Genomic DNA, 22,253 nt, shown 5'->3' with positions numbered 1-22,253 from the left:
GTTCATATGTAGTAAAAACCTGAGAAATCCGCCCTTTTTCGTCATTTGTTATCGAATCGACTTAAAGCCAGAATGTCACATTGGCCGCTCTTCTCTCTGAAACGGTTGTACTTATCGTCTGCAAAGCTATGACGTGTGCTGCGGTATGCGGAGACACTAAAACCACAATAGTAAAACACAGATGAAGCATCTAATTTAATGTAATAGCCAGTAAGAAGTAGTCCAATTCAAGTGTTAGGTATCGATTATTAATTTCTTAGCTGGCTTTGGTGCCTTGGACATGAGCTAGGACCTTAAGATTCTGCATGAAAGGAGGACTAGCAGCTGAGTTGCACGGGAGAATGTGAAAAGTGTTCATATGCAGTAAAAACCCGAAAAATCCGTTCGTTATCGTCATTTGTTATCGAATCGCTTAAAGCCAGATCGTCACATTGGCCGCTCTTCTCTCTGAAACGGTTGTACTTATCGTCTGCAAAGCTAAGACGTGTGCTGCGGTATGTGGCGACACTAAAACCACCATAGTAAAACACAGATGAAGCATCTAATTAAATGTCATAGCCTGTAAGAAGTAGTACAATTCAAGTTTTAGGTATCGATTATGGACTTTTTAGCTGGCTTTGGCGCCTTGGACATGAGCTAGGACCTTAAGAATCTGCATGAAAGGAGGACTGGCAGCCGAGTTGCACGGGAGAATCTGAAAAGTGTTCGTATGTAGTAAAAACCTGAGAAATCCGTCCGTATTCGTCATTTGTTATCGAATCGACTTAAAGCCAGATCGTCACATTGGTCGCTCTTCTCTCTGAAATGGTTATACTTATCGTCTGCAATACTATGACGTGTGCTGCGGTAAGCGGAGACACTAAAACCACCATAGTAAAACACAGATGAAGCATCTAATTAAATGTAATAGCCTGTAAGAAGTAGTACAATTGAAGTTTTAAGTATCGATTATGGACTTTTTAGCTGGCTTTGGCGCCTTGGACATGAGCTAGGACCTTAAGAATCTGCATGAAAGGAGGACTCTCAGCCGAGTTGCACGGGAGAATGTGAAAAGTGTTCATATGTAGTAAAAACCTGAGAAATCCGTCCGTATTCGTCATTTGTTATCGAATCGACTTAAAGCCAGATCGTCACATTGGTCGCTCTTCTCTCTGAATCGATTGTACTTATCGTCTGGAAAGCTTTGTCGCGTGCTGCGGTATGCGGAGACACTAAAAGCACCATAGTAGAACACAGATGAAGCTTCTAAGTTGATGTAATAGCCAGTAAGAAGTAGTCCAATTCAAGTTTTAGGTATCGATTATTGACTTTTTAGCTGGCTTTGGTGCCTTGGACATGAGCTAGGACTTTAAGATTCTGCATGAAAGGAGGACTAGCAGCCGAGTTGCACTGGAGAATGTGAAAAGTGTTCATATGTAGTAAAAACCTAGAAATCCGTCCGTATTCGTCATTTGTTATCGAATCGACTTGAAGCCAGATCGTCACATTGGCCGCACTTCAGTCTGAAACGGTTACATTTATCGTCTGCAAAGCTATGTCGCGTGCTGCGGTATGCGGGGACACTAAAAGCACCATAGTAGAACACAGATGAAGCCTCTATGTTGATGTAATAGCAAGTGAGAAGTAGTACAATTCAAGTTTTAGTTATAGATTATTGAATTTTTAGCTGGCTTTGGTGCCTTGGACATGAGCTAGGACCTTAACATTTTGCATGGAAGGAGGACCAGCAGCCGAGTTGCACGGGAGAATGTGAAAAGTATTCATATGTAGTAAAAACCTGAGAAACCCGTCCGTTTTCGTCATTTGTTATCGAATCGATTTAAAGCCAGATTGTCACATTGGCCGCTCTTCTATCTGAAACGGTTACATTTATCGTCTGCAAAGCTATGTCGCGTGCTGCGGTATGCGGAAACACTAAAAGATCCATAGTAGAACAAAGATGAAGCTTCTAAGTTGATGTAATAGCCAGTAAGAAGTAGCACAATTCAAGTTTTAGGTATCGATTATTGACTTTTTAGCTGGCTTTGGTGCCTTGGACATGAGCTAGGACCTTAAGATTCTGCATGAAAGGAGGACTATCAGAAGAGTTGTACGGGAGAATGTGAAAAGTGTTCATATGTAGTAAAAACCTAGAAATCCGTCCGTTTTCGTCATTTGTTATCGAATCGACTTAAAGCCAGATCGTCACATTGGCCGCTCTTCTCTCTGAAACGGTTGTACTTATCGTCTGCAAAGCTATGACGTGTGTTGCGGTATGCGGAGACACTAAAACCACCATAGTAAAAGACAGATGAAGCTTCTAAGTTGATGTAATAGCCAGTAAGATATAGTACAATTCTAGTTTTAGGTATCGATTATTGACTTTTTAGCTGGCTTTGGTGCCTTGGACATGAGCTAGGACGTTAAGATTCTGCATGAAAGGAGGACTAGCAGCCGCGTTGCACGGGAGAATGTGAGAAGTGTTCATATGTAGTAAAAACCTGAGAAATCCGCCCTTTTTCGTCATTTGTTATCGAATCGACTTAAAGCCAGAATGTCACATTGGCCGCTCTTCTCTCTGAAACGGTTGTACTTATCGTCTGCAAAGCTATGACGTGTGCTGCGGTATGCGGAGACACTAAAACCACAATAGTAAAACACAGATGAAGCATCTAATTTAATGTAATAGCCAGTAAGAAGTAGTCCAATTCAAGTTTTAGGTATCGATTATTAATTTCTTAGCTGGCTTTGGTGCCTTGGACATGAGCTAGGACCTTAAGATTCTGCATGAAAGGAGGACTAGCAGCTGAGTTGCACGGGAGAATGTGAAAAGTGTTCATATGCAGTAAAAACCCGAAAAATCCGTTCGTTATCGTCATTTGTTATCGAATCGCTTAAAGCCAGATCGTCACATTGGCCGCTCTTCTCTCTGAAACGGTTGTACTTATCGTCTGCAAAGCTAAGACGTGTGCTGCGGTATGTGGCGACACTAAAACCACCATAGTAAAACACAGATGAAGCATCTAATTAAATGTCATAGCCTGTAAGAAGTAGTACAATTCAAGTTTTAGGTATCGATTATGGACTTTTTAGCTGGCTTTGGCGCCTTGGACATGAGCTAGGACCTTAAGAATCTGCATGAAAGGAGGACTGGCAGCCGAGTTGCACGGGAGAATCTGAAAAGTGTTCATATGTAGTAAAAACCTGAGAAATCCGTCCGTATTCGTCATTTGTTATCGAATCGACTTAAAGCCAGATCGTCACATTGGTCGCTCTTCTCTCTGAAATGGTTATACTTATCGTCTGCAATACTATGACGTGTGCTGCGGTAAGCGGAGACACTAAAACCACCATAGTAAAACACAGATGAAGCATCTAATTAAATGTAATAGCCTGTAAGAAGTAGTACAATTCAAGTTTTAAGTATCGATTATGGACTTTTTAGCTGGCTTTGGCGCCTTATACATGAGCTAGGACCTTAAGAATCTGCATGAAAGGAGGACTGGCAGCCGAGTTGCACGGGAGAATGTGAAAAGTGTTCATATGTAGTAAAAACCTGAGAAATCCGTCCGTATTCGTCATTTGTTATCGAATCGACTTAAAGCCAGATCGTCACATTGGTCGCTCTTCTCTCTGAATCGATTGTACTTATCGTCTGGAAAGCTTTGTCGCGTGCTGCGGTATGCGGAGACACTAAAAGCACCATAGTAGAACACAGATGAAGCTTCTAAGTTGATGTAATAGCCAGTAAGAAGTAGTCCAATTCAAGTTTTAGGTATCGATTATTGACTTTTTAGCTGGCTTTGGTGCCTTGGACATGAGCTAGGACTTTAAGATTCTGCATGAAAGGAGGACTAGCAGCCGAGTTGCACTGGAGAATGTGAAAAGTGTTCATATGTAGTAAAAACCTAGAAATCCGCCCGTATTCGTCATTTGTTATCGAATCGACTTGAAGCCAGCTCGTCACATTGGCCGCACTTCAGTCTGAAACGGTTACATTTATCGTCTGCAAAGCTATGTCGCGTGCTGCGGTATGCGGGGACACTAAAAGCACCATAGTAGAACACAGATGAAGCCTCTATGTTGATGTAATAGCAAGTGAGAAGTAGTACAATTCAAGTTTTAGTTATAGATTATTGAATTTTTAGCTGGCTTTGGTGTCTTGGACATAAGCTAGGACCTTAACATTTTGCATGGAAGGAGGAACAGCAGCCGAGTTGCACGGGAGAATGTGAAAAGTATTCATATGTAGTAAAAACCTGAGAAATCCGTCCGTTTTCGTCATTTGTTATCGAATCGATTTAAAGCCAGATTGTCACATTGGCCGCTCTTCTATCTGAAACGGTTACATTTATCGTCTGCAAAGCTATGTCGCGTGCTGCGGTATGCGGAGACACTAGAAGCACCATAGTAGAACACAGATGAAGCTTCTAAGTTGATGTAATAGCCAGTAAGAAGTAGTACAATTCAAGTTTTAGTTATAGATTATTGACTTTTTAGCTGGCTTTTGTGACTTGGTCATGAGCTAGGACCTTAACATTTTGCATGAAAGGAGGACTAGCAGCCGAGGTGCACTGGAGAATGTGAATAGTGTTCATATGTAGTAAAAACCTGAGAAATCCGTCCGTTTTCGTCATTTGTTATCGAATCGACTTAAAGCCAGATCGTCACATTGGCCGCTCTTCTCTCTGAAACGGTTGTACTTATCGTCTGCAAAGCTACGTCGCGTGCTGCGGTATGCGGAAACACTAACAGATCCATAGTAGAACACAGATGAAGCTTCTAAGTTGATGTAATAGCCAGTAAGAAGTAGCACAATTCAAGTTTTAGGTATCGATTATTGACTTTTTAGCTGGCTTTGGTGCCTTGGACATGAGCTAGGACCTTAAGATTCTGCATGAAAGGAGGACTATCAGAAGAGTTGTACGGGAGAATGTGAAAAGTGTTCATATGTAATAAAAACCTAGAAATCCGTCCGTTTTCGTCATTTGTTATCGAATCGACTTAAAGCCAGATCGTCACATTGGCCGCATTTATGTCTAAAACGGTTGTACTTATCGTATGCAAAGCTATGTCGCGTGCTGCGGTATGCGGAGACACTAAAAGCATCATAGTAGAACACAGATGAAGCTTCTGAGTTGATGTAATAGATAGTAGGAAGTAGTACAATTCAAGTTTTAGGTATCGATTATTGACTTTATAGCTATCTTTGGTGCCTTGGACATGAGCTAGGACGTTAAGATTCTGCATGAAAGGAGGACTAGCAGCCGCGTTGCACGGGAGAATGTGAGAAGTGTTCATATGTAGTAAAAACCTGAGTAATCCGTCCTTTTTCGTCATTTGATATCGAATCGACTTAAAGCCAGAATGTCACATTGGCCGCTCTTCTCTCTGAAACGGTTGTACTTATCGCCTGCAAAGCTATGACGTGTGCTGCGGTATGCGGAGACACTAAAACCACAATAGTAAAACACAGATGAAGCATCTAATTTAATGTAATAGCCAGTAAGAAGTAGTCCAATTCAAGTTTTAGGTATCGATTATTAATTTCTTAGCTGGCTTTGGTGCCTTGGACATGAGCTAGGACCTTAAGATTCTGCATGAAAGGAGAACTAGCAGCCGAGTTGCACGGGAGTATGCGAAAAGTGTTCATATGTAGTAGAAACCTGAGAAATCCGTCCGTATTCGTCATTTGTTATCGAATCGACCTAAAGCCAGAATGTCACACTGGCCACTCTTCTCTCTGAAACGGTTGTACTTATCGTCTGCAAAGCTAAGACGTGTGCTGCGGTATGCTGAGACACTAAAACCACCATAGTAAAACACAGATGAAGCATCTAATTTATTGTAATAGCTAGTAAGAAGTAGTACAATTCAAGTTTTAGGTTTCGATAATGGACTTTTTAACTGGCTTTGGTGCCTTGGACATGAGCTAGGATCTTAAGAATCTGCATGAAAGGAGGACCAGCAGCCGAGTTGCACGGGAGAATGTGAAAAGTGTTCATATGTAGTAAAAAAATGAGAAATCCGTTCGTTTTCGTCATTTGTTATCGAATCGACTTAAAGCCAGATCGTCACATTGGTCGCTCTTCTCTCTGAAACGATTGTACTTATCGTCTGCAAAGCTATGTCGCGTGCTGCGGTAAGCGGAGACACTAAAAGCACCATAGTAGAACACAGATGAAGCTTCTAAGTTGATGTAATAGCCAGTAAGAAGTAGTACAATTCAAGTTTTAGGTATCGATTATTGACTTTTTAGCTGGCTTTGGTTCCTTGGACATGAGGTAGGACCTTAAGATTAAGCATGAAAGGTGGACTAGCAGCTGAGTTGCACGGGAGAATGTGAAAAGTGTTCATATGCAGTAAAAACCTGAGAAATCCGTCCGTTCTCTTCATTTGTTATCGAATCGACTTAAAGCCAGATCGTCACATTGGTCGCTCTTCTCTCTGAAACGATTGTACTTATCGTCTGCAAAGCTATGTCGCGTGCTGCGGTATGTGGAGAACTAAAAGCACCATAGTAGAACACAGATGAAGCTTCTATGTTGATGTAATAGCCAGTAAGAAGTAGTACAATTCAAGTTTTAGGTATCGATTATTGACTTTTTAGGTGGCTTTGGTGCCTTGGGCATGAGCTAGGACCTTAAGGTTCTGCATGAAAGGAGGACTAGCAGCTGAGTTGCACGGGAGAATGTGAAAAGTGTTCATATGCAGTAAAAACCCGAAAAATCCGTTCGTTATTGTCATTTGTTATCGAATCGCTTAAAGCCAGATCGTCACATTGGTCGCTCTTCTCTCTGAAATGGTTGTACTTATCGTCTGCAATACTATGTCGTGTGCTGCGGTTTGCGGAGACACTAAAACCACCATAGTAAAACACAGATGAAGCATCTAATTAAATGTAATAGCCTGTAAGAAGTAGTACAATTCAAGTTTTAGGTATCGATTATGGACTTTTTAGCTGGCTTTGGCGCCTTGGACATGAGCTAGGACCTTAAGAATCTGCATGAAAGGAGGACTGGAAGCCGAGTTGCACGGGAGAATGTGAAAAGTGTTCATATGTAGTAAAAACCTGAGAAATCCGTCCGTATTCGTCATTTGTTATCGAATCGACTTAAAGCCAGATCGTCACATTGGTCGCTCTTCTCTCTGAAATGGTTGTACTTATCGTCTGCAATACTATGTCGTGTGCTGCGGTTTGCGGAGACACTAAAACCACCATAGTAAAACACAGATGAAGCATCTAATTAAATGTAATAGCCTGTAAGAAGTAGTACAATTCAAGTTTTAGGTATCGATTATGGACTTTTTAGCTGGCTTTGGTGCCTTGGACATGAGCTAGGACCTTAAGAATCTGCATGAAAGGAGGACTGGCAGCCGAGTTGCACGGGAGAATGTGAAAAGTGTTCATATGTAGTAAAAACCTGAGAAATCCGTCCGTATTCGTCATTTGTTATCGAATCGACTTAAAGCCAGATCGTCACATTGGTCGCTCTTCTCTCTGAATCGATTGTACTTATCGTCTGCAAAGCTATGTCGCGTGCTGCGGTATGCGGAGACACTAAAAGCACCATAGTAGAACACAGATGAAGGTTCTAAGTTGATGTAATAGCCAGTAAGAAGTAGTCCAATTCAAGTTTTAGGTATCGATTATTGACTTTTTAGCTGGCTTTGGTGCCTTGGACATGAGCTAGGACTTTAAGATTCTGCATGAAAGGAGGACTAGCAGCCGAGTTGCACTGGAGAATGTGAAAAGTGTTCATATGTAGTAAAAACCTAGAAATCCGTCCGTATTCTTCATTTGTTATCGAATCGACTTGAAGCCAGATCGTCACATTGGCCGCACTTCAGTCTGAAACGGTTACATTTATCGTCTGCAAAGCTATGTCGCGTGCTGCGGTATGCGGGGACACTAAAAGCACCATAGTAGAACACAGATGAAGCCTCAATGTTGATGTAATAGCAAGTGAGAAGTAGTACAATTCAAGTTTTAGTTATAGATTATTGAATTTTTAGCTGGCTTTGGTGCCTTGGACATGAGCTAGGACCTTAACATTTGCATGGAAGGAGGACCAGCAGCCGAGTTGCACGGGAGAATGTGAAAAGTATTCATATGTAGTAAAAACCTGAGAAATCCGTCAGTTTTCGTCATTTGTTATCGAATCGATTTAAAGCCAGATTGTCACATTGGCCGCTCTTCTATCTGAAACGGTTACATTTATCGTCTGCAAAGCTATGTCGCGTGCTGCGGTATGCGGAGACACTAGAAGCACCATAGTAGAACACAGATGAAGCTTCTAAGTTGATGTAATAGCCAGTAAGAAGTAGTACAATTCAAGTTTTAGTTATAGATTATTGACTTTTTAGCTGGCTTTTGTGACTTGGTCATGAGGTAGGACCTTAACATTTTGCATGAAAGGAGGACTCGCAGCCGAGTTGCACTGGAGAATGTGAATAGTGTTCATATGTAGTAAAAACCTGAGAAATCCGTTCGTTTTCGTCATTTGTTATCGAATCGACTTAAAGCCAGATCGTCACATTGGCCGCTCTTCTCTCTGAAACGGTTGTACTTATCGTCTGCAAAGCTATGTCGCGTGCTTCGGTATGCGAGACACTAAGAGCACCATAGTAGAACACAGATGAAGCTTCTCAACTGATGTAATAGCCAGTAAGAAGTAGTACAATTCAAGTTTTAGTTATGGATTATTGACTTTTTAACCTTCTTTGGTGCCCTGGACATGAGCTAGGAACTTAAGATTTTGCATGAAAGGAGGACTAGCAGCCGCGTTGCACGGGAGAATGTGAAAAGTGTTCATATGTAGTAAAAGCCTGAGAAATCCGTCCGTTTTTGTCATTTGTTATCGAATCGACTTAAAGCTAGACTGTCACATTGTCCGCTCTTCTGTCTGAAACAGTTACATTTATCGTCTGCAAAGCTATGTCGCGTGCTGCGGTATGCGGAGACACTAGAAGCACCGTAGTAGAACACTGATGAAGCTTCTAAGTTGATGTAATAGCCAGTAAGAAGTAGTACAATTCAAGTTTTAGTTATAGATTATTGACTTTATAGCTGGCTTTGGTGCCTTGGACATGATCTAGGACCTTAACATTTTGCTTGAAAGGAGGATTAGCAGCCGAGTTGCACGGGAGAATGTGAATTGTGTTCATATGTAGTAAAAACCTGAGAAATCCGCCCGTTTTCGTCATTTGTTATCGAATCGCCTTAAAGCCAGATCGTCACATTGGCCGGTATTCTCTCTGAAACGGTTGTACTTATCGTCTGCAAAGCTATGTCGCGTGCTGTGGTATGCGAGACATTAAATGCACCATAGTAGAACACAGATGAAGCTTCACAACTGATATAATAGCCAGTAAGAAGTAGTACAATTCAAGTTTTTGTTATCGATTATTGACTTTTTAACCTTGTTTGGTGCCCTGGACATGTGGTAGGACCTTAAGAAATTTCATGAAATTAGGACTAGCAGCCGCGTTTCACGGGAGAATGTGAAAAGTGTTCATATGTCGTAAAAACCTGAGAAATCCGTTCGTTTTCGTCATTTGTTATCGAATCGACTTGAAGCCACATCGTCACATTGGCCGCACTTCAGTCTTAAACGGTTACATTTATCGTCTGCAAAGCTATGTCTCGAGCTGCGGTATGCGGAGACACTAAAAGCACCATAGTAGAACAGAGATGGAGCTTCTAGGTTGATGTAATAGCCAGTAGGAAGTAGAACAATTCAAGTTTTAGTTTTCGATTATTGACTTTTTACACTACTTTGGTGCCTTGGACATGTTCTAGGACCTTAACGTTTTGCATGAAAGGAGGACTAGCAGCCGCGTTGCACGGGAGACTGTGGAACGTGTTCATATGTAGTAAAAACCTGAGAAAGGCGTCCGTTTCTTCATTTGTTATCGAATCGACTTAAAGCCAGATCATCACATTGGCCGCTCTTCTCTCTGAAACGGTTACATTTATCGTCTGCAAAGTTATGTCGCGTGCTGCGGTATGCGGGGACACTAAAGGCACCATAGTAGAACACAGATGAAGCTTCTATGTTGATGTAATAGCAAGTAGTGAGAAGTAGTACAATTCACGTTTGAGGTATCGATTAATGACTTTTTACACTTCTTTGGTGCCTTGGATATGAGCTAGGACCTTAACATTTTGCATGAAAGGAGGACCAGCAGCCGAGTTGCACGGGAGAATGTGAATAGGTTTCATATGTAGTAAAAACCTGAGATATCCGCCCGATTTCGTCATTTGTTATCGAATCGACTTAAAGCCAGATCGTCACATTGGCCGCTCTTCTCTCTGAAACGGTTGTACTTATCGTCTGCAAAGCTATGTCGCGTGCTGCGGTATGCGGAGACACTAAAATCGCCATAGTAGAACACAGATGAAGCTTCAAAGTTGATGTAATAGCCAGTAAGAAGTAGTACAATTCAAGTTTAAGGCATCGATTATTGACTTTTTAGCTGGCTTTGATGCCTTTGACATGAATTAGAACCTTAACGTTTTGCATGAAAGGAGGACTAGCAGCCGAGTTTCACGGGAGAATGTGAGAAGTGTTCATATGTAGTAAAAACCTGAGAAATCCGTCCGTTTTCGTCATTTGTTAACGAATCGACTTAAAGCCAGATCCGTCACATTGTCCGCTCTTCTCTCTGAAACGGTAGTAATTACCGTCTGCAAAGCTATGTCGCGTGCTGCTGTATGCGGCGACACTGAAAGCACCATAGTAGAATACAGATGAAGCTTCTAAGAAGGTGTAATAGCCAGTAAGAAGTAGTACAATTCAAGTTTTAGGTATCGATTTTTGAATTTCTACCCTTCTTTTGTGCCTTGGACATGAGCTAGGAACTTAATTTTTTGCATGAAAAGAGGACTAGTAGCTGCGTTGCACGGGAGAATGTGAAAAGTGTTCATATGTAGTAAAAAACTGAGAAATCCTTCCGTTTTCGTCATTTGTTATCGAATCGACTTAAAGCCAGATTGTCACATTGGCCGCTCTTCTGTCTGAAACGGTTACATTTATCGCCTGCAAACCTATGTCGCGTGCTGCGGTATGCGGAGACACTAAAAGCACCATAGTAGAACACAGATGAAGCTGCAAAGTTGATGTAATAGCCAGTAAGAAGTAGTACAATTCAAGTTTTAGTTATAGATTATTGACTTTTTAGCTGGCTTTTGTGACTTGGTCATGAGCTAGGACCTTAACATTTTGCATGAAAGGAGGACTAGCAGCCGAGTTGCACTGGAGAATGTGAATAGTGTTCATATGTAGTAAAAACCTGAGAAATCCGTTCGTTTTCGTCATTTGTTATCGAATCGACTTAAAGCCAGATCGTCACATTGGCCGCTCTTCTCTCTGAAACGGTTGTACTTATCGTCTGCAAAGCTATGTCGCGTGCTTCGGTATGCGAGACACTAAGAGCACCATAGTAGAACACAGATGAAGCTTCTCAACTGATGTAATAGCCAGTAAGAAGTAGTACAATTCAAGTTTTAGTTATGGATTATTGACTTTTTAACCTTCTTTGGTGCCCTGGACATGAGCTAGGAACTTAAGATTTTGCATGAAAGGAGGACTAGCAGCCGCGTTGCACGGGAGAATGTGAAAAGTGTTCATATGTAGTAAAAGCCTGAGAAATCCGTCCGTTTTTGTCATTTGTTATCGAATCGACTTAAAGCTAGACTGTCACATTGTCCGCTCTTCTGTCTGAAACAGTTACATTTATCGTCTGCAAAGCTATGTCGCGTGCTGCGGTATGCGGAGACACTAGGAGCACCGTAGTAGAACACTGATGAAGCTTCTAAGTTGATGTAATAGCCAGTAAGAAGTAGTACAATTCAAGTTTTAGTTATAGATTATTGACTTTATAGCTGGCTTTGGTGCCTTGGACATGATCTAGGACCTTAACATTTTGCTTGAAAGGAGGATTAGCAGCCGAGTTGCACGGGAGAATGTGAATTGTGTTCATATGTAGTAAAAACCTGAGAAATCCGCCCGTTTTCGTCATTTGTTATCGAATCGCCTTAAAGCCAGATCGTCACATTGGCCGGTATTCTCTCTGAAACGGTTGTACTTATCGTCTGCAAAGCTATGTCGCGTGCTGTGGTATGCGAGACATTAAATGCACCATAGTAGAACACAGATGAAGCTTCACAACTGATATAATAGCCAGTAAGAAGTAGTACAATTCAAGTTTTTGTTATCGATTATTGACTTTTTACACTACTTTGGTGCCTTGGACATGTTCTAGGACCTTAACGTTTTGCATGAAAGGAGGACTAGCAGCCGCGTTGCACGGGAGACTGTGGAAAGTGTTCATATGTCGTAAAAACCTGAGAAATCCGTTCGTTTTCGTCATTTGTTATCGAATCGACTTAAAGCCAGAATGTCACATTGGCCGCACTTCAGTCTTAAACGGTTACATTTATCGTCTGCAAAGCTATGTCTCGAGCTGCGGTATGCGGAGACACTAAAAGCACCATAGTAGAACAGAGATGGAGCTTCTAGGTTGATGTAATAGCCAGTAAGAAGTAGAACAATTCAAGTTTTAGTTTTCGATTATTGACTTTTTACACTACTTTGGTGCCTTGGACATGTTCTAGGACCTTAACGTTTTGCATGAAAGGAGGACTAGCAGCCGCGTTGCACGGGAGACTGTGGAAAGTGTTCATATGTAGTAAAAACCTGAGAAAGGCGTCCGTTTCTTCATTTGTTATCGAATCGACTTAAAGCCAGATCATCACATTGGCCGCTCTTCTCTCTGAAACGGTTACATTTATCGTCTGCAAAGTTATGTCGCGTGCTGCGGTATGCGGGGACACTAAAGGCACCATAGTAGAACACAGATGAAGCTTCTATGTTGATGTAATAGCAAGTAGTGAGAAGTAGTACAATTCACGTTTGAGGTATCGATTAATGACTTTTTACACTTCTTTGGTGCCTTGGATATGAGCTAGGACCTTAACATTTTGCATGAAAGGAGGACCAGCAGCCGAGTTGCACGGGAGAATGTGAATAGGTTTCATATGTAGTAAAAACCTGAGATATCCGCCCGATTTCGTCATTTGTTATCGAATCGACTTAAAGCCAGATCGTCACATTGGCCGCTCTTCTCTCTGAAACGGTTGTACTTATCGTCTGCAAAGCTATGTCGCGTACTGCGGTATTCGGAGACACTAAAAGCACCATAGTAGAACACAGATGAAGCTTCAAAGTTGATGTAATAGCCAGTAAGAAGTAGTACAATTCAAGTTTAAGGCATCGATTATTGACTTTTTAGCTGGCTTTGATGCCTTTGACATGAATTAGAACCTTAACGTTTTGCATGAAAGGAGGACTAGCAGCCGAGTTTCACGGGAGAATGTGAGAAGTGTTCATATGTAGTAAAAACCTGAGAAATCCGTCCGTTTTCGTCATTTGTTAACGAATCGACTAAAAGCCAGATCCGTCACATTGTCCGCTCTTCTCTCTGAAACGGTAGTAATTACCGTCTGCAAAGCTATGTCGCGTGCTGCTGTATGCGGCGACACTGAAAGCACCATAGTAGAATACAGATGAAGCTTCTAAGAAGGTGTAATAGCCAGTAAGAAGTAGTACAATTCAAGTTTTAGGTATCGATTTTTGAATTTCTACCCTTCTTTTGTGCCTTGGACATGAGCTAGGAACTTAATTTTTTGCATGAAAAGAGGACTAGTAGCTGCGTTGCACGGGAGAATGTGAAAAGTGTTCATATGTAGTAAAAAACTGAGAAATCCTTCCGTTTTCGTCATTTGTTATCGAATCGACTTAAAGCCAGATTGTCACATTGGCCGCTCTTCTGTCTGAAACGGTTACATTTATCGCCTGCAAACCTATGTCGCGTGCTGCGGTATGCGGAGACACTAAAAGCACCATAGTAGAACACAGATGAAGCTTCAAAGTTGATGTAATAGCCAGTAAGAAGTAGTACAATTCAAGTTTTAGTTATAGATTATTGAATTTTTAGCTGGCTTTGGTGCCTTGGACATGAGCTATGACCTTAACATTTTGCATGAAAGGAAGACTAGCAGCCGAATTGCACAGGAGAATGTGAATAGTCTTCATATGTAGTAAAAACCTGAGAAATCCGCCCGTGTTCGTCATTTGTTATCGAATCGACTTAAAGCCAGATCTTACCATTGGCCGCTCGTCTCTCTGAAACGGTTGTACTTATCGTCTGCAAAACTATGTCGCGTGCTGCGGTATGCGGAGACACTAAAAGCACCATAGTAGAACACAGATGAAGCTTCTAAGTTGATGTAATAGCCAGTAAGATGTAGTACAATTCATGTTTTCGTTATGGATTATTGACTTTTTACCCTTCTTTGGTGCCTTGGACATGAGCTAGGACCTTAACATTTTGCATGGAAGGAGGACCAGCAGCCGAGTTGCACGGAAGAATGTGAAAAGTATTCATATGTAGTAAAAACCTGAGAAATCCTTCCGTTTTCGTCATTTGTTATCGAATCGACTTAAAGCCAGATTGTCACATTGGCCGCTCTTCTGTCTGAAACGGTTACATTTATCGTCTGCAAAGCTATGTCGCGTGCTGCGGTATGCGGAGACACTAGAAGCACCATAGTAGAACACAGATGAAGCTTCTAAGTTGATGTAATAGCCAGTAAGAAGTAGTACAATTCAAGTTTAGAGGACCATACGCAACCGTCTCCATGAAGCTGGGCTACGGTCCCGCACACCGTTAGGCCGTCTTCCGCTCACGCCCCAACATCGTGCAGCCCACCTCCAGTCGTGTCGCGACAGGCGTGAATGTAGGGACAAATGGAGACGTGTCGCCTTCAGTGATGAGAATCGCTTCTGCCGTGGTGCCAATGATGGTCGTATGCGTTTTTGGCGCTGTGCAGGTGAGCGCCACAATCAGGACTGCATACGACCGAGGCACACAGGGCCAACACCCGGCCTCATGGTGTGGGGAGCGATCTCCTACACTGGCCGTACACCTCTGGTGATCGTCGAGGGGACACTGAATAGTGCACGGTACATCCAAACCGTCATCGAACCCATCGTTCTACGATTCCTAGACCGGCAAGGGAACTTGCTGTTCCAACAGGACAATGCACGTCCGCATGTATCCCGTGACACCCAACGTGCTCTAGAAGGTGTAAGTCAACTACCCTGGCCAGCAAGATCTCCGGATCTGTCCCCCATTGAGCATGTTTGGGACTGGATGAAGCGTCGTCTCACGCGGTCTGCACGTCCAGCACGAACGCTGGTCCAAGTCGCCACGTGGAAATGGCATGGCAAGCCGTTCCACAGGACTACATCCAGCATCTCTACGATCGTCTCCGTGGGAGAATAGCAGTTTGCATTGCTGCGAAAGGTGGATATACCCTGTACTAGTGCCGACATTGTGCATGCTCTGTTGCCTGTGTCTATGTGCCTGTGGTTCTGTCTGTGTGATCATGTGATGTATCCGACCCCAGGAATGTGTCAATAAAGTTTCCCCTTCCAGGGACAATGAATTCACGGTGTTCGTATTTCAATTTCCAGGAGTGTATTATGGTGCTACTAGTGTCTCCGCATACTGCAGCACGCGACATAGTTTTCCACATGATAAATGTAACCGATTCAGATAGAGGAGCGGCCAATATGACGATCTGGCATTACGTCGATTCGATAGCAAGTGACAAAAACCTGCGAATTCCTCACGTTTTCACTACATATGAAGAGTTTTCACATTCCCCGGTGCAACGCGGCTGCTAGACCTCCCTTCATGCAAAAGCTTAAGGTCCTAGCACATATCCAAGGCACCAAAGAAGGGTAAAAAGTCAATAATCGATAACTAAAGCTTGAATTGTACTACTTCTAACTGGCTATTATATCAACTTAGAAGCTTCATCTGTGTTTTACTATGGTGCTTTTACTGTCTCCTCGTACCGCAGCACACGACATAGCTTTGCAGACGATAAATATAACCGTTAAAGAGAGAAGTGTCGCCAATATGACGATCTGGCATTAAGTAGATTCGATAGCAAATGACGAAAACGTGCAGATTTCTCAGCTTTTCACCACAAATGAACACTTTTCACATTCCCCCGTGAAACGCGGCTGCTAGACCTCCCTTCATGCCAAATCTTAAGGTCATAGCTCATCTCCAAAGCACCAAATCCGTCGAAATAGTCAATAATCGATAACTAAAACTTGAATTTTAGTGCTTCGTACTCTTTATCACATCAACTTAGAAGCTTCTTCTGTGTTCTATTATGGTGCTACTAGTGTCTCCGCATATCGCAGCACGCGACGTGGTTTTCCACATGATAAATATAACCGTTTCTGATAGAAGAGCGGCCAATATGACGATCTGGCATTACGTCGATTCAATAGCAAGTGACGAAAACCCGTGGATTGCTCACGTTTTCACTACATATGAAGAGTTTTCACATTCCCCCGTGCAACGCGGCTGCCAGACCTCCCTTCATGTAAAATCTTAAGGTCCTAGCTCATGTCCAAGGCACCAAAGCCGTCTAAAAAGTCAATAAACGATAAATAAAACTTGAATTTTACTGCTTCGTACTGGCTATCACATCAACTTAGAAGCTTCTTCTGTGTTCTAATATATTGCTTTTAGTGTCTCCGCATACCGCAGCACGCGACATAGCTTTGCACACGATAAATATAATCGTTAAAGAGAGACGTGTGGCCAATGTGACGATCTGGCATTAAGTCGATTCGATAGCAAATGACGAAAACGTGCGAATTTCTCAGGATTCCACTACAAACGAACGCGTTTCACATTCCCCCGTGCAACGCGGCTGCTAGACCTCCCTACATGCAAAATCTTAAGGGTCTAGCTCATAATCAAGGCACCAAAGCCTTCGAAAATTTCAATAATCGATAAATAAAATTTGAATTGTACTGCTTCGTACTCATTATCACATCAAATTAGAAGCTTCTTCTGTGTTCTATTATAGTGCTTTCAGTGTCTCCGCATACCGCAGCACGCTATATAGCCTTGCACACGATAAATGTAACCGTTTCAGAGAGAAGAGCGGCCAATATGACGATCTGGCATTAAGTCGATTCGATAGCAAATGACGAAAACGGGCGCATTTCTGAGGTTTTCACTACGTATGAACACTTTTCACATTCCCCGTGCAACGCGTATTCTAGACAACCACTCATGCAAAATCGTTAGGTCATAGCTCATGTCCAAGGCAACGCGGCTGTTAGTCCTCCTTTCGTGCAAAATCTTAAGTTCCTAGCTCATGTCCAAGGCACCAAAGAAGGGTAAATAGTCAATAATCGATACCTAAAACTTGAATTGTACTACTTCTTACTGTCTATTACACCTTCTTAGAAGCTTCATCTGTGTTCTACTATGGTGCTTTTAGTGGCTCCGCATACCGCATCACGCGACATAGCTTTGGAGACGATAAGTACAACCGTTTCAGAGAGAAGACCGGCCAATGTGACGATCTGGCTTTAAGTCGATTCGATAACAAATGACGAAAACGGACGGATTTCTCTAGTTTTTACTACATATGAACGCTTTTCACATTCTCCCGTGCAACTCGGCTGCTAGTCCTCCTTTCATGCAAATCGTTAACGTCCTAGCTCATGTCCAAGGCATCAAAGCCAGCTAAAAAGTCAATAATCGATAACTAAAACTTGAATTGTACTACTTCTTTCTGGCTATTACATCAACTTAGAAGCTTCATCTGTGTTCTACTATAGTGCTTTTAGATTCTCCGCATACCGCAGCACGCGACATAGCTTTTCAGACGATAAGTACAATCGTTTCAGAGAGAAGAGCGGCCAATGTGAAGATCTGGCTTTAAGTCGATTCGATAACAAATGACGAAGACGGATGGATTTCTCAGATTTCTACTACATATGAACCCTTTTCACATTCTCCCATGGAACGTGGGTAGTCCTCCTTTCATGCAAAATCTTAAGTTACTTGCTCATGTCCAAGGCACAAAAGAAGGGTAAAAAATCATTAATCCATAACTAAAACCTGAATTGTACTACTTCTTACTGGCTATTACATCAATTTAGAAGCTTCATCTGTGTTCTACTATGGTGCTTTTAGTGTCTCCGCATACCGCAGCACGCGACATAGCTTTGCAGACGATAAGTACAACAGTTTCAGAGAGAAGAGCGGCCAATGTGAAGATCTGGCTTTAAGTCGATTCCATAACAAATGACGAACACGGACGGATTTCTCAGGTTTTTACTACATATGAACACTTTTCACATTCTCCCGTGAAACTCGGCTGCTAGTCCTCCTTTCATGCAAAACGTTAAGGTTCTAATTCATGTCCAAGGCATCAAAGCCAGCTAAAAAGTCAATAATCGATGCCTTAAACTTGAATTGTACTACTTCTTACTGGCTATTACATCAACTTAGAAGCTTCATCTGTGTTCTACTATGGCGATTTTAGTGTCTCCGCATACCGCAGCACGCGACATAGCTTTGCAGACGATAAGTACAACCGTTTCAGAGAGAAGAGCGGCCAATGTGACGATCTGGCTTTAAGTCGATTCGATAACAAATGACGAAAACGGGCGGATATCTCAGGTTTTTACTACATATGAAACCTATTCACATTCTCCCGTGCAACTCGGCTGCTAGTCCTCCTTTCATGCAAAATCCTAAGTTCCTAGCTCATGTCCAGGGCACGAAAGAAGGTTAAAAATTCAATAATCCATAACTAAAACTTGAATTGTACTACTTCTTACTGGCTATTACATCAATTTAGAAGCTTCATCTGTGTTCTACTATGGTGCATTTAATGTCTCGCATACCACAGCACGCGACATAGCTTTGCAGACGATAAATGTAACTGTTTCAGACAGAAGAAAGGACAATGTGACAATCAACCTTTAAGTCGATTCGATAACAAATGACGAAAACGGACGAATTTCTCAGGTTTTTACTACATAAGAACACTTTTCACATTCTCCCGTGCAACGCGGCTGCTAGTCCTCCTTTCATGCAGAATCTTAAGTTCCTAGCTCATGTCCAAGGCACCAAAGAAGGGTAAAAAGTCAACAATCGATACCGAAAACTTGAATTGTACTACTTCTTAATGGCTATTACATCAACTTAGAAGCTTCATCTGTTTTCTACTATGGTGCTTTTAGTGTCTCCGCATACCGCAGCACGCGACATAGCTTTGCAGATGATAAGTAGAACCGTTTCAGAGAGACGAGCGGCCAATATCAAGATCTGGCTTAAAATCGATTCAATAATAAATGACGATACGGACGGATTTCTCAGGTTTTTTACTACATATGAACACTTTTCACATTCTCCCGTGCAACTCGGCTGCTAGTCCTCCTTTCATGCGGAATATTAAGGTCCTAGCTCATGTCCAAGCCACCAAAGCCAGCTAAAAAGTCAATAATCGATACCTAAAACTTGAATTGTACTACTTCTTACTTCTAAGCTTCTAAGTTGATATAATAGCCAGTTAGAAGTAGTACAATTCAAGCTTTAGTTATCGATTATTGACTTTTTACCCTTCTTTGGTGCCTTGGATATGTGCTAGGACCTTAAGATTTTGCATGAAGTGAGGTCTAGCAGCCACGTTTCATGGGGGAATGTGAAACGTGTTCATATGTAGTGAAAACTTGAGAAATCAGCCCGTTTCGTCTTTTGCTATCGAATCAACTTAATGCCAGATTGTCATATTGGCCGCTCTTTTCTCTGAAACGGTTCCATTTATCGTGTGCAAACCTATGTCGCGAGCTGCGGAATGCCTGAACACTAAAAGCATAATAATAGAACACAGAAGAACCTTCTAAGTTGATGTGACTGTCATGTGCAAAGCTATGTCGCGTGCTGCGGTATGCGGAGACACTAAAAACTGCATAATAGAACACACAAGAAACTACTAAGTTGATGTGATAGCCAGTACGAAGCAGTACAATTCAAGTTTTACTTACCGATTATTGACTTGTCAGACGGCTTTGGTGCCGTGGACATGAGCTAGGACTTTAAGATTTTGCAGGAATGGAGGTCTCGCAGCCGCGTTGCACGGGGGAATGTGAAAAGTGTTCATATGTATTGTAAACCTGAGAAATCCGCCCGTTTTCGTCATTTGCTATCGAATCGACTTAATGCCAGATCGTCATATTGGCCGCTCTTCTCTCTGTAACTGTTACATTTGTCGTGTGCAAAGCCATATCGCGTGCTGCGGTATGCGGAGACACTAAAAACAGCTTAATAGAACACACAAGAAGCTTCTATGTTGATCTGATAGCCAGTACGAAGCAGTGTAATTCAAGTTTTTGTTATCGATTATTGACTTTTTAGACGGCTTTGGTGCATTGGACATGAGCTAGGACCTTAAGATTTTGCATGAAGGGAGGTCTAGCAGCCACGTTGCACGACAGAATGTGAAATGTGTTCATATGTTGTAAAAACCTGAGAAATCCGCCCGTTTTCGTCATTTGCTATCGAATCGACTTAATGCCAGATCGTCATATTGGCCGCTCTTCTCTCTGAAACTGTTACATTTGTCATGTGCAAAGCTATGTCGCGTGCTGCGGTATGCGGAGACACTAAAAACTGCATAATAGAACACACAACAAACTACTAAGTTGATGTGATAGCCAGTACGAAGCAGTGCAATTCAAGTTTTAGTTATCGATTATTGACTTTTTAGACGGCTTTGGTGCCGTGGGCATGAGCTAGGACCTTAAGATTTTCCGAGGAGGGAGGTCTAGCCGCCGCGTTGCATTGGGGAGTGTGAAAAGTGTTCATATGTAGTGAAAACCGGAGAAATCCGCCTGCTTTCGTCATTTTGCTATAGAATCGACTTAATGCCAGATCGTCATATTGGCCGCTTTTCTCTCTGAAACGGTTACATTAATCGTGTGCAAAGCTATGTCGCGTGCTGCGGTATGAGGAGACACTAAAAGCACCATAACAGAACACAGAAGAAATTTCTAAGTTGATGTGTTAGAACACAGGAGAAGCATCTACGTTGATGTGAAAGCCAGCACGTAGCAGTACAATTTAAGTTTTAGTTATCGATTATTGCCTTTTTAGACGGCTTTGGTGAAAGGACATGAGCTCGGAGCTTGAGATTTTGCAGGGAGGGAAGTATAGCTGCCGCGTTGCATGGGGGAATGTGAAAAGTGTTCATATGTAGTGAAAACCGGAGAAATCCGCCCGTTTTCGTCATATGCTAATGAATCGACTTAATGCCAGATCGTCAAATTGGCCGCTCTTCTCTCTGAAACGGTTACATTTGTCATGTGCAAAGCTATGTCGCGTGCTGCGGTATGCGGAGACACTAAAAACTGCATAATAGAACATACAAGAAACTACTAAGTTGATGTGATAGCCAGTACGAAGCAGTACAATACAAGTTTTACTTACCGATTATTGACTTGTCAGACGGCTTTGGTGCCGTGGACATGAGCTAGGACTTTAAGATTTTGCAGGAATGGAGGTCTCGCAGCCGCGTTGCACGGGGGAATGTGAAAAGTGTTCATATGTATTGAAAACCTGAGAAATCCGCCCGTTTTCGTCATTTGCTATCGAATCGACTTAATGTCAGATCGTCATATTGGCCGCTCTTCTCTCTGAAACTGTTACATTTGTCGTGTGCAAACCTATGTCGCGAGCTGCGGAATGCCTGAACACTAAAAGCACCATAATAGAACACAGAAGAAGCATCTAAGTAGATGTGATAGAAAGTACTTAGCCGTACATTTCAAGTTTTAGTTATCGATTATTGACTTTTTAGACGGCTTTGGTGCCTTGGACATGAGCTAGTACCTTAAGTTTTTTGTAAGAAGGTACGTATAGCGGCCGCGTTGCACAGGGGAATGTGAAAAGTGTTCATATGTAGTGAAAACCTGAGAAATCTGCCCGTTTTCGTCATTTGCTATAGAATCGACTTAATGCCAGATCGTCATATTGGCCGCTTTTCTCTCTGAAACGGTTACATTTATCGTGTGCAAAGCTATGTCGCGTGCTGCGGTATGAGGAGACACTAAAAGCACCATAACAGAACACAGAAGAAATTTCTAAGTTGATGTGATAGAACACAGAAGAAGCTTCTAAGTTGATGTGAAAGCCAGCACGTAGCAGTACAATTCAAGTTTTGGTTATCGATTATTGAGTTTTTAGACGGCTTTGGTGAATCGAACATGATCTAAGACCTTAAGATTTGGCATGAAGGGAATTCTAGCAGCCACGTTGCACGGGGTGATGTGAAAAGTTTCGTATGTAGTGAAAAGCTGAGAAATCTGCCCGTTTCCGTT

Source organism: Schistocerca gregaria, chromosome 9 (genome assembly GCF_023897955.1).
Source record: "Schistocerca gregaria isolate iqSchGreg1 chromosome 9, iqSchGreg1.2, whole genome shotgun sequence".
Classification (NCBI taxonomy): Eukaryota; Metazoa; Arthropoda; class Insecta; order Orthoptera; family Acrididae; genus Schistocerca; species Schistocerca gregaria.
Note: the sequence above shows the minus strand (reverse complement) of the source record.